This window comes from Eptesicus fuscus, chromosome 4 (assembly GCF_027574615.1).
Source record: "Eptesicus fuscus isolate TK198812 chromosome 4, DD_ASM_mEF_20220401, whole genome shotgun sequence".
NCBI lineage: Eukaryota > Metazoa > Chordata > Mammalia > Chiroptera > Vespertilionidae > Eptesicus > Eptesicus fuscus.
Genome location: NC_072476.1, coordinates 16,535,647 through 16,552,933, shown reverse-complemented (window position 1 = coordinate 16,552,933; position 17,287 = coordinate 16,535,647). Strand labels below are relative to the sequence as shown.

General features: G+C 43.9%; 1 protein-coding gene across 11 annotated transcripts in view; it reads right to left on the bottom strand.

The window, feature by feature from the left end:
• The window catches only part of RBFOX1 (RNA binding fox-1 homolog 1), a 371,606-nt gene that overhangs the window by 129,973 nt on the left and 224,346 nt on the right, over nucleotides 1–17,287 (bottom strand). The gene's annotated exons all lie outside the window — the stretch shown is intronic.

Genomic DNA, 17,287 nt, shown 5'->3' with positions numbered 1-17,287 from the left:
TAAAACATTTGAAAAGGCCGTTTTGGTATTCTGCAGTCCAAATAGCTATCTGATTGACTTGTTATTTTATTTTATGGTTTGAACTTTTTAAAAAATATATATTTTATTGATTTTTTTACAGAGAGGAAGGGAGAGAGATAGAGAGTTAGAAACATTCGATGAGAGAGAAACATCAATCAGCTGCCTCCTGCACACCCCTTACAGGGATGTGCCCACAACCAAGATACATGCCCTTGACTGGAATGGAACCTGGGACTCTTCAGTCTGCAGGCCGACACTCTATCCACTGAGCCAAACTGGTCAGGGCTGAACTTTGGTTTCTTTTTTTTTTAAATATATTTTTATTGATTTCAGAGAGGAAGGGAGAGGGAAAGAGAGATAGAAACATCAATGATGAGAGTGAACCATTGATCGGCTGCCTCCTGCACGCCCCCTACTGGGGATCGAGCCTGCAACCCGAGCATGTGCCCTTGACCGGAATCGAACCCGGGATCCCTCAGTCCACAGGCTGATGCTCCATCCACTAAGCCAAACCAGCCAGGGCTGAACTTTGATTTCTTGATTGTGTAGGCTAGTGCTGTCCATTATAGTTTATCCCATATAATGATTTAAATGTAAACAAATTAAATACAATATAAAATTCAGCTCTTCATTCACACTAGCCACATTTCAAGTGCTCAGTCACCACATGTGGCTAGTGGCTTCCATATCGGGCAAGCAGATACAGAACTTTTCCATCACTGCAGAACTTTCTGTTGCAGTAAGTTGGTGTGGACAATGTCACATTATTAGCATAACTCATCTGCCTTCCATTTCATCCCTCCCAAATGAAATCCTGGATCACATGCTAATACAATGACACCTTTATATAAGCAGGAACTAGGAGAAAAGTCTCAGTAACATTTGGTATCATTGTAGCCATGCCCATATTCTGAATCCTACAGTTTCAACATTTCAGTGATGTTCCATTTTTAGATAGTTTCCCTGCAATTAGCACATACTGCCTGCAGGTGGCAGTAGATGCCATCCACATCAGATACCTGCTTCTCTGAGGCCAAGATGGAAAAACCTATATGGAAACTCATCCAATTAGGAGCAAAGAATCGTCCTCACCTACTCATACACAATTTAGCGGCATATAATTGAGAAAAAAAAAAAACTATCAATGCAGGCAGCCAGCTGTAAAATAATAAAGACAATTTTACAAAGTGAAATAGATATATGCCAAAATAACGTGAGCATAATTAGTGGCTTTCTTGTCAACTCTTGTATTAACTGGCAGATTTCATTTATTATTTCATTATTCTCCATCCTATACATCCTGAGTTGCAGTTTGAAGTCAAGACCGCCCGGTGACTGGCACACTACTTCGCAAGCTGGTTTCATATCCAAAGCCCCCTACCAGATGACTTTTTCCGCTCCCAAGTGCAATGTTATGATGGCAACAACAATTTTGCATATGCTTTTGGAGTGAGTAAGAAGGAGGATGGTGACAGTTTTCTAGTCTGGAAAATGAACCGTAATAATACCGCATACCTTAAATGGCTCTGTGAAGAATGAACACAATAACCTATGCCTGCTTGGCAGAGTTCTTGGCTCATGGTGTACAGTCAATAAATAAAATGTAATGCATTTTTTAGAATGATGATTTTTTAAAATATGTCCAATGAGAGATGTAAAGAGACCCTCTCAGGAAATAAAGAAGAAAGGTCCTCATTTGCTTATGAAACACCTCTTTACTGAGCAACTACTATACACTAGACATGGAAGTTGGTCTTAAAATGCAGCTCCCATTTTAGAACTAGATAAAGAGTTAGAAAGAGTCAGCTGTAATATCATTGTTAAATGCTGGGATGAGGGTGAATCCCAGGAGGCTGAGTAAACTTAAATCAGGGGCACACAGCACTGTTGGAGGTTCCGCAAGGCTGGCCAGTTGTGCAGGTTGAATCTGAAGTGGGGGATGTCTAAGAGAAGAGGTGATGAGCACTGGCACTGTGACAGCAGCCGGCAAAGCTTATGCAAAGACGCAGAGATTCAGGAAGTACGGTGCATGTGGACCTCACTGTCCCTGGCCAGAGGGGGCGAGTATGAAGGAGGCACAGGAGAGCACACTGCCGAGGCAGGTAGGGGCTGGATCATGGATGACCCTGTGAGCAAGAGTATACACTTCCCCCTACAAGCTATGAGAGGCCACAAAAGGATCATGGCAGGGTGACATGACTAGCACATGAGCCTCGGTAGACACATGACAAATGCTGTGTAATGGCTGGCTGACTCACTGAGTAAAGGGGTGAATGGAAGATGAGTGTATGAATAAACAAAGAACGATGGAGTGAATGACCCACCTCGCCACTTTCAAGTAATCATGGAAGAAAAATATTGATACCCAAACAGAAACAGGAACTGTGTTTTCTCCTCTGGTAGTGAGATTTGGTTACATGTCCATGAGGTGCACATGTCCTTGAAGCATGGGATTGTCACTTTTCGGAGGGGTCAAGGGTCTTAGTACTGTTAAGTCTGCAGAGGTGGCAGCTGAGACTGAAACTTCCTGTCCACTTTTTCCCTCCTGTTAGAAGTTACTGTTCGAATGCCAATTGCAACGAGCTCCTTCCCCTAGCCTCCTACCAAGAAGGAAACTTAGATTTGGATTTGTGCATAACCGCTGGATGTTGCAGCTTAATAAACCTAATTAGGAATTACAGAGATTATGATTAAACATATTAAATGATTAATGGCATTACGCTGCTCATGTGAAAATTAAAATTAATCATCTTTAGTCAAACAGGACTTTGGAGAAATCTTTGTGTTGTTTCCTTTGATAAAAACATACAACGCTCAATTAATCATTTTGTAGCGTGCGCATATATACAAATGCCCAAGCATTGTTATGTAGGAATACCTGCGTGTTAATAGTAATTTTAAAAGATAACATGTAAAAAAATAAAAGACATTGTGGGTGAATGGACTTGAAAGGATGTTGGAATCCAGAGGTTGAGAAAGAAAAACAGGAAAAAAAATGTTTTTCAGACTGAGCATGTCTGGTTATACAGTGCGCTTAAACACAAAGGACTAGACTGCAGTGAGGACCAAATGCAATAGGAAGGTAACAGCCACTACACAGCCTCGCATTTTGGGGTTGGACCTGCGGGAGTGAGCCCTACTGACTCTCATATTGAAAATATTGGGTGTGAGCTTTCTCTGTCCCTTTTCCTGAGAACTTTCAGGGAAAACATACTCACACCCCTCTGTTAGTCTCCTAAAAAATGACCACACACTTGCTGGCTTAAAGCAACAGACACTTATTCTCTCAAGTTGTGGGGCCGGAAGTCTACAAAGAAGTTGCTGTAGGCCACGCCCCTCCGGAGGCTCCAGAAGGGAATGCTTCCTCCCCTCTCCCGACTTCTGGTGTCTCCTGACTGCATCTCTCCAACCAACGTCTGTCTTCAAGGTCATATGGCATTCTTCCCTCCATGCGTCTGAGACGTGACTCTCCCTCTGCCTTTTTCTTCTTATAAGGACAGTGGTCACTAGATTTAGAGCTCCCTCTAAGTCCAGAATGATCTCGTCTCCAGATCCTTAATCACATCTACAAAGACTCTTTTTCCAAATAAGGTCACATTCACAGGTTTATGAAGGCCAGGACACGGACATATATTTTGAAAGCCACTATTAAACGAGGATGCCGACGTCTTTTTTAAAGCCACCATTAAACCTGCTAGCCCCCTATAAACAAGCCCCCAGTGGATGTACAGTGAGTCGCTGTTATCAAGGAGTGAGTGTACTTCAAACCACATCAGGCAGCACGAGGCTGTCCAAGGGGTTGGCCTCAAACCAGGTCCAAGAAAGGAGAGGAGAATGTCTGTTCCTGCCAGCGCTGCCCCAGGCGCCCATCTGTCACACTGGCCACTTTAATAAGTTCCCAAAGTGGACAGGAGGCCTGAGTCTTCCCTTCACCAGGCCAGGCTCGCAATGCAGACTGCCTCTCTGCACTGGATGCAAGGACTGGGCTGAAAAGCGCCCCCCTTACCCCCGGCCTCCCAAACCTTCAACACCCTCTAAGGACCAGGGCGTGTCTGTAGGTTCCCTGAGCCCAGCACCACACATCCCACAGATGGGTTAAGCCATCACAGCTTCCCTATGAAGCTTGTTGAATCTTTGGCAAAGAAACGGAGTGAACTTTCTAAGGATAAAAATGGCATAATGTGAAAAAGCTAAGAAACTTGTTCAGGGGATCAATGGTGTAGAATGCGTATTTCTGAAAGGCAGGGACCCCCTGGTTTCCAGGCGCCTTCCCCAAGGCTGCTGCATGTCAGGGCTCAGTGAAAATTCATTGCTGAAGGAAGAACTCTTGATTGACCTGTGTCTGACTTTTAGAAGTTAATTTTGGCTCTCGAGTGGGACCCAGCTGAATTGGAAATGCTCCTCTAAGCAGGTTTGGGAGATGAGAAGGTCAGAGGCCAGTCTCTGCTCAGACATCCCCCACTGGAGGTCGCCTCTGGCCCCGTGACCTGAGGCAGCTGCATCAGCACCTCCGCTGGCTCTCCTAGCTCACCGATTTTCCCCACCTTCCTACCTTCATGGCATACGCTTCTGCGAATCTGTACAGTGTCTGTCTTCCCAGCAGAAAGTGAACTCCAGGAGAGTGGGCGTGTCCACTGTTTTTCTCCCCGCATCCCACCCCCTGGAGCAGAGTGTCTCAGGGACGGAACTGGTGGCACCGCGGGCTGTCGGATTCTTTGATGGGGGCTGTCCTGTGCCCTGGAGGATTTCAGAAACATCTGGCCTCCATCCACAGTGTTGCTGCTACACTCCTGAGCTGGGACAACTAAAAATATCTTCTGAGGTTCAAATGTCCCTTGTGGGGGAGGGAGGAACCGGAAAAAATTGCACCAATGGAATCTGCTGAGCTAGAGTACATGGTAAGTTCTCGTGTAAATATCTGAGGTGTAAATAAATAGGTTTGGTTTTGCTCAGACTGAGCTACAGGACTGCTGACTTCATGTCTCCAGGCCTTCTCGCATATGCATAACGTAAAGTTTCATCTGTCTGGGACCATTGGAGTGGGGTAATGGCATCAGAGGCTTTGGGACCGTGAAGTCCTACCCATAAACAGGGGGCATTATCATTCTTTTTTAAAATATATTTTTACTCATTTCAGACAGGAAGGGAGAGGGAGAGAGAGATAGAAACATCATTGATGACAGAGAATCATTGATCAGCTGCCTCCTGCACACCCCACACTGGGGATCAGGCCCACAATGGGGCATGTGCCCTGACTGGGAATCGAAGAAACCAACCATGACCCCCTGGTTCATAGGTCGACGTGCAACCACTGAGCCACACTGGCAGGTGATCATTATTATTTTTTAAGAGTATCAATAACCACCAGCTTGTGCTCTTTATTCCTGAGGTGATAGATGCGGAGGACTTGAGATGCGGCCTGCGCATCGCGCAGGGAAGGTTGCAGGAACCTACATGGATGGGAAGTCCATTAGCCTCCAGAGGTGGGTTTCCTGGCAGAACTTGGCAGTTTCCCGAGTAAGCTCGTCAGGACAGCAAAGCCAGCTTGGGCTCTGGCCCAGTTCAAAGGCCCCCATTAGGAGGCGGGATGTGTGTCACAGAATTTTTCCTAATAAACAAACTCCCCAGACATCGGCGTAGGTTATAAATGTTAAGAAAACACCACTGGCGCTTTAATCTCCTGCAGATCACTTAGTGCTTCTGCAAAGACCTTAATAAAGAACCGTGGGGCTCCCTCTGCTATAATCGTTCCTAATTCAATGAATAGCTCTGAGCATCCCCAGGCTAATCCTGGTGAAATTGGATTTTGATATCGACCAATCCAGGGATGACTGTTGGAGAGAACAGGCATAGTTGTGTAGAAGTATGCGCCTTTCAGGCCTGGCCCCGCCCCACAGTGTCCTCTCACTCAGCCTGTGTAGACATGCTGAGTTCGCCTGCCTGCCACCTCCTGGGGATGGCCCACCAGGTATCCAGAGTGGAAGCATCTCTGAGTTACACTCCAGTTCCGTCACTTGCTAGCCCAGCTCCTTAAACCCTTCTGAGCTTTCAGGTTCCTCAGCTGCAAGCAAGGATAAAAGATTTCCATCACAGAGCTGTGTGTGGTTCAGGTTCTGTCGGTGATCGTCACAAGGATGGAGGACTAACACATGGTCAAGTTGTCAGCACAAATTAGAATTCAGAGAGAAATTAGAGATGTGGAAGCACCGTGTTGAGTGTGGGGGTGGATGGGCAATGATTAGAAATAAGACAAGAATTGTGTCAAATTATGTTTGGTGATGAAAAGCAAATTATGCTGCCCTGAAATACACCTCTGTAAGGATTATTTTGAACTGATTATTTTTGAGAAACAGCAGACACAGGAGAAGCTCTGAAAGCAGAGTGAGGGACATTTACATATCAGGGGAATCTGTATTTAGAAAGGTGTCTCCTGGGTCAGAAGAGAGCATGACCCTAAGTCACAAGAACTTTCTATCAGTGGAGAAGGCCTGACTTAAGTCTGCATAACAGCCTTACCCTTGTTTAAGGTGCTTTCCCAGTAACCTCCCATAGGTGCCCGCCCTTCAACTCAACATCTTTTGTCTATAGTTGGAGATTGTGTTTAAGGTGGTAGTTTGGGCCATTTCGAGGACTGCTCAGTTTTCCTGGATAACTCCCATGTATGGAGGAGGTATTCATCTTAATAAACTTCTGTTACTTGTGGGGGTGGGATCTCATGTAAGAACCTAAAAAGGTAGAGAGAAAATTATTTTTTCTCCCCTACATGATGAAAATTAAAAACGCATGTAGTCACAACACAGCACTGGATACAGTTCATGGATAGTTGGTCAACACTTGAGAGCAACCCTAGCCAAAAAAATAAAAAGGGAGCCACATCTGCAATTTAAAATTTTCTAGAAGCCATAGAGGGGGGATAAATGGTGATGGGCAGAGACTGGACTTGGGGTGGTGAACACACAATTCAGTGTACAGATGATGTGTTGTGGAATTGTGTAACTGAAACATGTATAATTTTGTTAACTAGTGTCACTTTTATAAATTCAATAAAAAGGAAAAATTAAAGATATAAAAAAATAAAAAGTTCTAGAACCCATGTTTTAAAATAGTAAAAAGAAACTCTGTGGAGTTAATTTTAAGAATATATTTACTTGAATCAATTTATCAAAAATATTATTTCAATATGTAATCAATATAAACAATAATTTACATCTTTTTTTATTTTTATTTTTGTACCGAGTCCTCAAAATCTTGCGTATAACTTGCACTTATGGCTCATCATCTCCATATGGACATTAAATTTTCATTGGAAATATTTGACCTGTATTTAGGCTTTGAAAAATTGACAATAAAATTTTCAAGATTTTTCACAGCATACTTAAGACCTTAAAAGGTGTCTCATAACTGAATTAAGTATCAGTGTTTAAATTTAAATTAAAGTGGAATCAAATCAAATATTCACACCAGCCATATGTCAAGGGCTCAAAAGATGCCTGTGGCTGGCAGAATAATGGCCCTTAGCAACGTTAATGCCCTAATCTGCAGAACCTGGGAATGTGTTATTCTCCAGGACAAAGGGGATTCAGGTGGCAGGTGGCATTAAGTGGTTAATCAGCTGCCCTTGAAGTAGGGAGCTGATCCTGCATTACCTAGTGGGCCAGCGGAGTCACAGGGTCTTGGCAAGTGGAAGAGGGAGGGTGACTGCAGCCAGGGTGGGAGAGATGTGACATGAGAAGGACTCAACCCACCCTTGCTGGCTTCCAAGTTGGAGGAAGCAGAGGAGCTTGAAGCAAAAAAAACATGAGGACGGCCTCTGGGAGCCATAAACGCAAAGGAAGGGGTCCTGTGCAGAGGCTACAGCGGTAAATGTAAGCCTGAAAACCCTTGGACTCGGCCTGGGGAGGCTCATGCCAGACCTCTGCCATCCGGAACTGTCAGGCACCACACTTGCGTTGTGTGAGTCACTGAGATGTGGCAATTCGTTGTGACAGAGACAGGAAGTGAACACACGGCCTCATGCCCTCATTAGAAAGCATAGGTACAGAGCAACGTTTTCATCAGTTCAGAAAGTTCTGATGGATGTTGTCGCTTTGCAGCTGTGGTGTCTTGGGGGGGATGGGTGTGGAGAATGGGTTTCAAAGGAAAGAAAGTAAAGAAAAAGGAAGAAAGGAAAGGTCCTTCCTTGGCCAATGGTGATAGGGTGCTTCAAAATGAGGAATATGATTATTTGGGAGTCAACTCTACGTTAAAAGTAAGTAAGTAATGATGATGATGACGATGACGATGACGATGATGATGATGATGATGATGATGATGATGAAATGAGTATGGGATATAACTTCCTTGCATGGTATTGTGAGAATGAAAACATACAGCATGGGGCCAGGCCTGCCATGTGGTTGGTTCTACCAGTGGCAGCTGCAACTTGTTGCTATGGTTATTCTTGTTATTATTGTCATTGGTGGTATTTCTCTTTAGCCTGTAGATAAATTTCTTAACCTACTTCTGTGCTCATGGACACCCTGACGATTTTATGAAAGCTGTGCACAACTCCCTGGGGGGAAATGCACATACGCCTGAATTTTGCATAGGATTTCAGGAAGTTTGCAAACTCCCTGGAGGATGCATAGGCATGGACCCCTGGATAAGCACACTGCTGTGGAAGGCATTTGCCCCTCCCCTACTCTGCATTGAAACATTTGATACTGAATACTACCACCTACTGACAGCTTATCAACCCAGTGTGGAACCGCCTAAGGGGCCTGGGGTAGGGGATTGAAAATAAAATTGTGCTGAGGTCTTTCTGCGAGCCAGGCATCTTGCTGGGTATTTTTCATACCTTATCCCACTGAATTACCTTAACAATTTGGAAAGCTGAAGCTCAGAGAGGTTAGGTGACCCATCCAAAGTCACACAGCAAAAAGATGGCAGAGCCAGGATTGAACCTAGGATATGTAACTCCATGTCTTGGACTCTTTAGGGTCAAGATGAAAAATCTCTGGGAGGTCCAAATAGCCCAGCTCTAGGAGGCAAGTGCAAAGCTCTCTTACAGAGGAATAAGATTCACTGACATTCTAACTACCTGTGCTCTAGATATGGGCTGAGCCAGAATAAGCTCTGTGAATAGGGCCCTATTACAATCAACCAACGAAAAATTAACCAAACCAGGCTGCTTCCGATGCCTCCTTGGAGCTCCGAGAGTCCTGTGTTCACCTCCGTTGAACCCTTATTAACCACGGATTTTTAAAAATTATCACTTTACTTATCTGCCTGTCCTATTAGAATATGACCATCCCAAAGACACTATACTGAATACATTTTCTTTTTTAAAATATGTTTTTATTGATTTCAGAGAGGAAGGAAGAGGGAGAGAGAGACAGAAACATCAATGATGAGAGAGAGTCATTGATTGGCTGCCTCCTACATGCCCCACACTGGGATGGAGCCCACAACCTGGGCATGTGCCCTGACCAGGAATCAAACTGCGCCCTCCTGGTTCATAGGTCAACGCTCAATCACGGAGCCACACCGGCCGGGCCTGAATGCATTTTCGAAGTCTTTTATGGAGCTACATAGTAGAGACTCAGCAACTCTTTACCCCAGCATTCCAGGAAACCTCTCTGGGTCCAGCTTTTTTGCCCAGGAGCATCCTCAATGCTGCCATCCAGGTATCAACACCCAACACCCAGGGAGCGATGCTAATGTAGCACCGTTTCCCCCGTCAGCCCACTGAATATTCAGCATCTTCCCTCTCCCACAGGCTTAATTCTCTCCATGCACAAAGCCCGTACTAGTGATAAATAAAAAGTGTACTTTTGAAGTGCCAGCTGCTTCTCCCTCTTCCACCGATTTTCTCCACAAGAAAAGCTGTGAGTGTCTTTGAGGCATTATTTGATTAAGCTGACAATACGATGTGAGCGATGGTTGAGTACCCACTGCGATGAACTTTGGACCAAATTGATTTGTGTAACGAACACTTGCTCCGTCTCTTCTTGCAGCCTGAATGGCGGTCTTGATTTAGCCCGTAATGCCGGGCGCCAAGTGAATTTGCGGGGCCCACAGTCCCTCTCTCTCAATCTGCAGAGAATAGCAGGAGCGAAGCATGGACCGGCATAATTCAATACATTGTACTATAAGCTCAGAAAATAATATCACAGAGCTCTGCAATATACCTATTTGATTTGATTTGTAAACCTGATAAAAAAGCAATCGAGAAAAGTTCAGGGGGAAAATATATATGTTCTAAGCAAAAAATGTAACTATATTGAATGTGTACAAAGAACCAAAGAAAGGGGTGGGGGGAGGTGGAGCAAATCATGCATACTAAATCAACTTCATCCCCTGCATTAGACAATACTGCACACTCTCCATTTAAAACGGAGCAAGATGGTGCAAAGTTATTTTCCATGAAAAATAATAATAACGGTAAGCCCAGGGAATGTGAATTAAAACCCACGGCTCGGTTTGCCCGCGATCCTACTACAAAACGGGGCTCATGCAGATGCACTCAGCTTCCTGCTTTTTCATTTTAGCTCAGTAGGCAAACAAATAAGTTAATCACACAGCTTTGGATGTAGTTAATGCCTCCTTCCTCACTCGATGGGGCTGATTCCGCAGCCAGGTGACACAGATTTAAGAAAATATCCCGTTTCCCTCCACTCGAATGAATTCAATGCCCTGCTGCAGTGACGAAGATTCCTCAGACAGGAATAAGGCTGAGGGGCAGAGAAGCCCTGATAAATCCCTTGGTTATACTTTTTACTCTTTAAATATATAGGATGAGCATGCAAGGGGCCACGTGTTTAACACATCAGTAAAGGAGATGAACTGCTAAGGTGTCTGTATTAGTCTGCTCTGGCTGCTATAACAACATATCATAGACTGGCTGGCTTAAACCAGAGCCATTTATTTCTCACTGTTCTGCAGGCTGGGAAGTGCAAGATCAAGGTGTCTGCATATTCGGTTCCTGGTGAGAGCTCACTTTCTGCCTTGCTACCTTCTCACTGTGTTCTCACATGTGGAGGGAGAATGGGTTCTCTTCATTCTTCTTCTGACAGGGTTGCTAATCCCATCGTGAAATCCTGCCCCCATTACCTTATCTAACCCTAATTACTCCCCAAACTCCGCACCTCTAAACACCATCACGTTGAGGTTAGGGCTTCACCACATGAATCTGGGGGATGGTGACACAAGCATTCGGTCCATGGCAGTGTCACTGAAGCAGATTTGCAAACACTTGGAACTAAGAGAGGTGCTTTGTCCTGGAGAGGGACAGGGGTTTCACTGGGCTGGAAGCTGCATGCTCTCTATGCAATCATTCAAAATATATGTATTGAGCATCTACTATCTATCAGTCCCTGCGGATATAGCAGGCGGGTATGGGGATTGGTGTTCGCTTATCAGAGAGCAAATTATAAGATTCTATAAAATGCTCTCTCATTATTTCACATTCAAAGTTTTAGTTTTTAGTTCCAGGAATAAGGAGTTGGAAATCACTACTAGTAATAACAGTAAACATTTACAGATTCTGGAACCAAACTATGTGGGTTGGGATTTCGGCTCTACCACTTTCTAGCTGTGTGACCTGGAAGAAGTAACTTAACCTCTCTGGGCCTCAGCCCCTTCATCTAGGAAAAAAGGAATACTATTATTAGCACCTACCCCAAATAAGTCACTACAGGTAAGTGCCCTTCCTGCCCCATAATTATGATAATGGTCAATATCTAGAGCACCTGGTCGCCACTTCATAAACATTAATTGAACAATTAGCTCTCTGTTAAGCCCTTTGCAGGTATGATATTTTATTGCATCACCTGTGACTCAGAGACATATTCTATTATTTGTCCCCATTTTATGATTAAAGAACTGAGGTTCATAGGGGCTACCATTAAGAGCTTTTTCAGGATGCTCAGTCAGAAGATGGCAGGCAGTGTGGAGGAATGGTTGGGAGTGTGGCTTTGCAGTTTCCTGAGTCTAATTCCTTCATGACATCTAAAGAAGATGCAACAGTTTCTGGCCACCCTTGCGGGCACCCCACTCTTATGGGCACCCCACTCTTGCTACTCAGCAGTGATTCTCTTGCAGCTATCTCCACACCCCACCTTAGCCCCTGGTTTTCTTTAACCTCCGACCCCAGATCAAGACCCACTTACTCATCAATTTAAAAATAAAGAAAATGTTAATATTTAATAGTGATTCCTCAACTCCATCTAGCTCAAAGATTTTCCCTCCTAACCTATCACGCAAGATTTAACTTAACCAAATGGAAAAATCTACACATTATGCTAATTTTCCAGGCCTGAGAAAACTGCTGAGAGCATAATTTGGTTGCAGAAAATTGGTGATGAATTTAAGCTGGAACTGATCTCAGCCTGGTTCATTTTAAAGCTTCCGAAGTCGGTAAGATTCCATCTCTCTTCCTTGTGCTACAGACCTGCATCCTGACGGGCCTGCAGTGGGTGTGGGCACCTCCTGCCTCTTCACCAGCACCATGCCAGCCCTCTCAGTGTCTGTGGGAAGAAGCCCATGGGTGGGACCGTCTTCCTTCGTCCCTTCTGGGTCTTGTTCTTTTGGGGCTGAGGGTTGGGAGAAGGGACAAAGGGACCGAGGAGGCAGAGGATGTCCAATGACTCAAGAGTCTTCCTGGTGGTGGGAAGCAAGTGTCTCTGCTTTCTCTCTCTCATTGTGCCGGAGCTTTTCTGCCCGGGTGGCTTCTGTGGGTGTGGTGAAGCCTGAGGTGTCCACATGCTGGGGACCTGGAATAGTCCCATCATCTTCCATCACTGCCCAGCGTCCCAAGTCTTTGAGGGTGGTCCTCAATACTCTGGGCTCTCCTCTTAGACAGGGGTTCCTCCTTCAGCATCAGGCTTCCTGGACATCCTTAGAACTCCTGTCCTGTCCTCTCAGCTTCACGTTCTTTCAAGAGTCAGGTCAACCCTAGGAAGCGGATGGCAGGGACCCTAACACATGCTCCATGTTAGTTCTTTCTCATCCTGCTGTTTCAGATTCTGCCAGCAAGCCCCCACCTTTATAAATCTCAGATAAGGAGCAGGCATGAGACTCTATATTAATGACATCCTCATACCCAAGTTCTTTGGTGACAGCATTAAGATGAGCCCTCTCATTCGCTAGCTCAGCAAGCATCCAGCCCAAATGAGATGGCAGCCCTTTCTTGCTGGACCCCACTCTCCTCTCCTGAAGAGACTCTCTTGCAGCTTTCTGCACACCCCACCTTAGCCTGCTGGTTTTCTTTAATTCCACGTCCCACCCAGAAGTCAAGGCCCAATTTAAACATCAATTCAAAAAGAAAAAAAAAGTTAATATTTTGTAGTGAATCCTCAAATCCGCCTAGCTCAAAGATCTTTTTCCCCTAACGTATTATGCAAGACTTAATTTAACCAAATGGCAAATCTACACATTATGCTAATTTCCTGGGCCTAAGAAAACTGCTGAGAGCATAATTCGGTTGCAGAAAATTGGTGATGAATTTAAGATGGAACTGATCTCAGCGAAAATCCCTGGATTTTCCTTACTAATTATTGCTTTCTTTATATAAATGCTTGGAACAAAGAGACAAGTACTCTGAGGGTTTTGTTCTAGGACTACTGAGGTTTTTCCAGTATCCGCGGAGACATGTGAAGATATCATTCTTTGTGAGCACTAATATGTCTGTTCACAGACATTTGACAAAGAATCCCGTCTCATAATGTACACAATTTCTGTAAACCGCTGACATGATTCAGATTACTTCTGAGTTCCAAATCCTATTCATCAGTAGGCTCATTTCTCCTGCACTGGTGGGTGGGGAGGGGTGGAAATATATGCCAGGAAATGAAAACACTAATAAATATACTGTGGAAATAGAAATGCCTGCATCTCCTTTCTAGTTTGCCCCTCACCTAGATAGACAGCCAACGTTTTCTTGAAGAGCCATATAGTAAATGGTTTGAGTTTGGGGGCTCTAATGCCTACATTGTTCCTAAAAGCAGCCATAGATGACACATAAAATGATGAGCATGGCTGCTCCAATAAAGCCTTATTTACAAAAACAGACAGTGGGCTAGATTTGGCCTGCGGGCCATAGTTGACCATATTTGTTCTTAGAGGAACGCATACTCTGGTTCTATACTGTCCTATTTGTTCCTATTGAAATTCCTGCTTGTGTAAAGAACATTTGCTGGATGTGAGGGATGAAGGATGAATAAGACATCCTCAGAGAGTCCTTGGGCTCTCCCAGTCATGTAGGGGAGGAAATTAATGAACCATACAATCACAAGACAATGGTTGAGTCTTCTGATGGAAGGACCTTTAGATACATAATTCAACAAGAGAGGGCATATGGAAAACTTCTTGAAGAAAGTCTTATTCATCTAGAAACTTGGCAGTGGTATATTAGCAGGGCTCACGGGCAAACCTTCTGATGGTCTAACGTCCAATTCTTAAAATGGAGACAGAGAAACACCCACTAGTCCTGGCATTATTTCTCATCTAATTATGTCTGGCAGGCTCAAATGAGAAGAGGTAAGATTTGAGTGGTAGACAGGCTGCTGTGTGACTGTGGGCATGTCACTCCCCTTCTCAGTCTCCATACCTTCATGTGTGAAATAAGAATGACAGTACCAGCCTCTTCTTGAGTCAGAGAAAAGCAAATAGGATTAAACCCCAGAAAGTGCTATGACTGTTCTGAGGTGTTGTGCATCTGTAGTCAACCGTTTCCAGTTTTGGGGTTACTCTGCTTAAGAAGTATGTTTGCTCACCAAGCAGGGGGTAGCATGGAAACCAGTGTGGCAACCAGAAGACTTTTAGTCTGTGGGAGACTTGCATTCAAGTCTAACTTTTGTCACCGTCTCACTAGGTCATGTTTCTGGGATGAAATGTATTGAACCTGAATAAATGAAGGCACTGAATGTATTGACCTTGCAGGTACCATGTCTAAAAATTCAAGGCTCTGAGACTCAGGAAGGGTGAGTGCAGTGGGTGGGGTGAAGGACCCTATCTTGAGAGTGGGGGTAGTTTGTGGTCACCCTTAGCAAAATGCAGGTTTTATGGTCAGAAAGGTAGACAGGTTTGCCTGTGGTTGGAAGTGTAGAGAGATCGGCATGTACTAAATCAGATCACCTCTAAGTCACCTGGAGAAGCCTCTTACAATGCTTACAATGGTAGATTCATGGGCCCTACCCCAAAACTAACCATTCAGAATTGTGGACCCAAGATGAATCATGAATCATTTCAAATAATCCTGATGTGTGACTCTGATGTACACTAACATCTTCAAAGCCAGTGTTTTATACCTCAGGGAGGCAATAGTGTGAGTTTATATTTCTGGACTGAGAAAACATTTGGGACTGATCTCTAATACCCAGTTATCTGACCTTGGACATGCTACTTCACTTCTCTACACCTTGCCTTCCATTAAAATGGGAATTTGTGAATTCATTCATTCAAAGAATATTGACTGACTACTTTCCATGTGACTGGATAAGAACCAAAACACAAGAGGAAGATATTATAATGGCAGCAATACTACTTTAAAGCAGGAATGTATGCACAGTGCTTACCAATGACTGAGGCATTTTGTAAGCACTGAGTAAACACTGGTCATGGATGCCCATTAACTGCTTTCCCTATGCACCTTCCAAAAGCAAAGCCATTGTGTAGAGGACAAATCAGGGTTTGCACACAGCCATTGGATGACCCTTGATTTGAAGGGCATGCCTTCTCCCTGAATTAAACCTCTACCTAGCCCTGGCTGGTGCAGCTCAGGAGAGCATTGTCCCAATATCTCTAGGTTGTGGGTTCAACCCTAGGTCAGGGTACGTACAAGAATCAACCAATGAATGTGTAAATAAGTAGAACAACAAATTGATTTTTCTCTCTTCTCTCTCTCTCTCTCTCTCTCTCTCTCTCTCTCTCTCTCTCTCAAAATGGTAAGTAAAAAAAAAATTAAAGAAAAGGAAAAAAAGAACTTAAAAGAAGAAAAGAGATGTTTATATTTTTAGGTGGGTGGGGTTTGGAGGGAAGAGGGGGTGGAGGCAGGTGATGTTTCAAATGGTTTCTCTACTGAATCAAGCAAGACCTCAGATGTGCCCGGGTTTTGCTATGAGGTTATATATATGGAGAGAGAGAGAGAGATGTATAATATATACATCATAATACAATCACAAGGTTGAATTCCAAGGCAGATGGAACATTCCGATGGGGAGGCTCACCGCTGACTGATTATTTGATGCTTTCGATCTTTTATATTGAATTTGAGATTACAAGCCTACTTTTCCATTCAGCCCTGCCCTGCAGCTTCCCCAGCATTTGTTATCTTTGCCTGAACCTTTCAGGAAAGGCCTCTGAACCGTCCTCCTATGCTGGCTGCGAGGGAAATGGGATTACTGCCTTCTTCTTTAACACAGAGCAAAGCATACTTCATTGAAGGGCAAAATAAAATAAAATCTTGGACTATTTTTATTCAGCTTATGAAAAAACTCTTTTAAGATGAGTAACAGTGGAGTTTATTTAGCATAACTGCCATGAGCATTGACTAGGAATATGAATGCCATCTACATTTTTCAGATGCCTATCACATTTTATGTTACTTTCATGCACTTTCTTTGAATGTGCTCTCCAAAAGGCTTATGGCACTGGCTCAGTAATTTCACTGTTGCCCCGAGATCACTGGGAACTCTCTAGAAATGCACATTCCAGGGTCCCAGGGTTTACAGTGCTGATTTGGGCAGTGTGGGGTGGCTCCAGGGTGCTGCAGCCTGCTCAGAACTATCCAGGAGAGCCCACCGCTGATGTCAGGGATATTGTGAGCCTGTTGCTAGACACAACGTTTAATAAAAGTAAATGCCATAAACCCGCAAATATTCGGGTTTTGAATGCTTAATCATATATATAGTGGAAAATAATATGTTCCTTAAAAAACTGGTTATTTAGAAGGTGACATTTGAGCCAAATTTATATATATATATATGGATTAAGCATTCAAAATTCACCATTTCCTAATTATTTTAATACATTTTACTTTTATCTGTATGCTCTTGGGGGTTTTCCTGCTTTTGTACCTGAATGGTGAAACTACTGTACAATAATGTGCTACATTTAAGAAAATGCTGACCAAGATTTAGAAAAGCCAGTCCCTGGAAAAGTCATATTCTGGTTATTTTTCTAGTTGATTAAAAGATTATCCTTTACAATAAGGCAGTGCCAAGTATTGCTGAAGGTCTAGACTCTGAAATCAGAAATATCTGGGTCCTAGACCTGCCCCATGACTTCT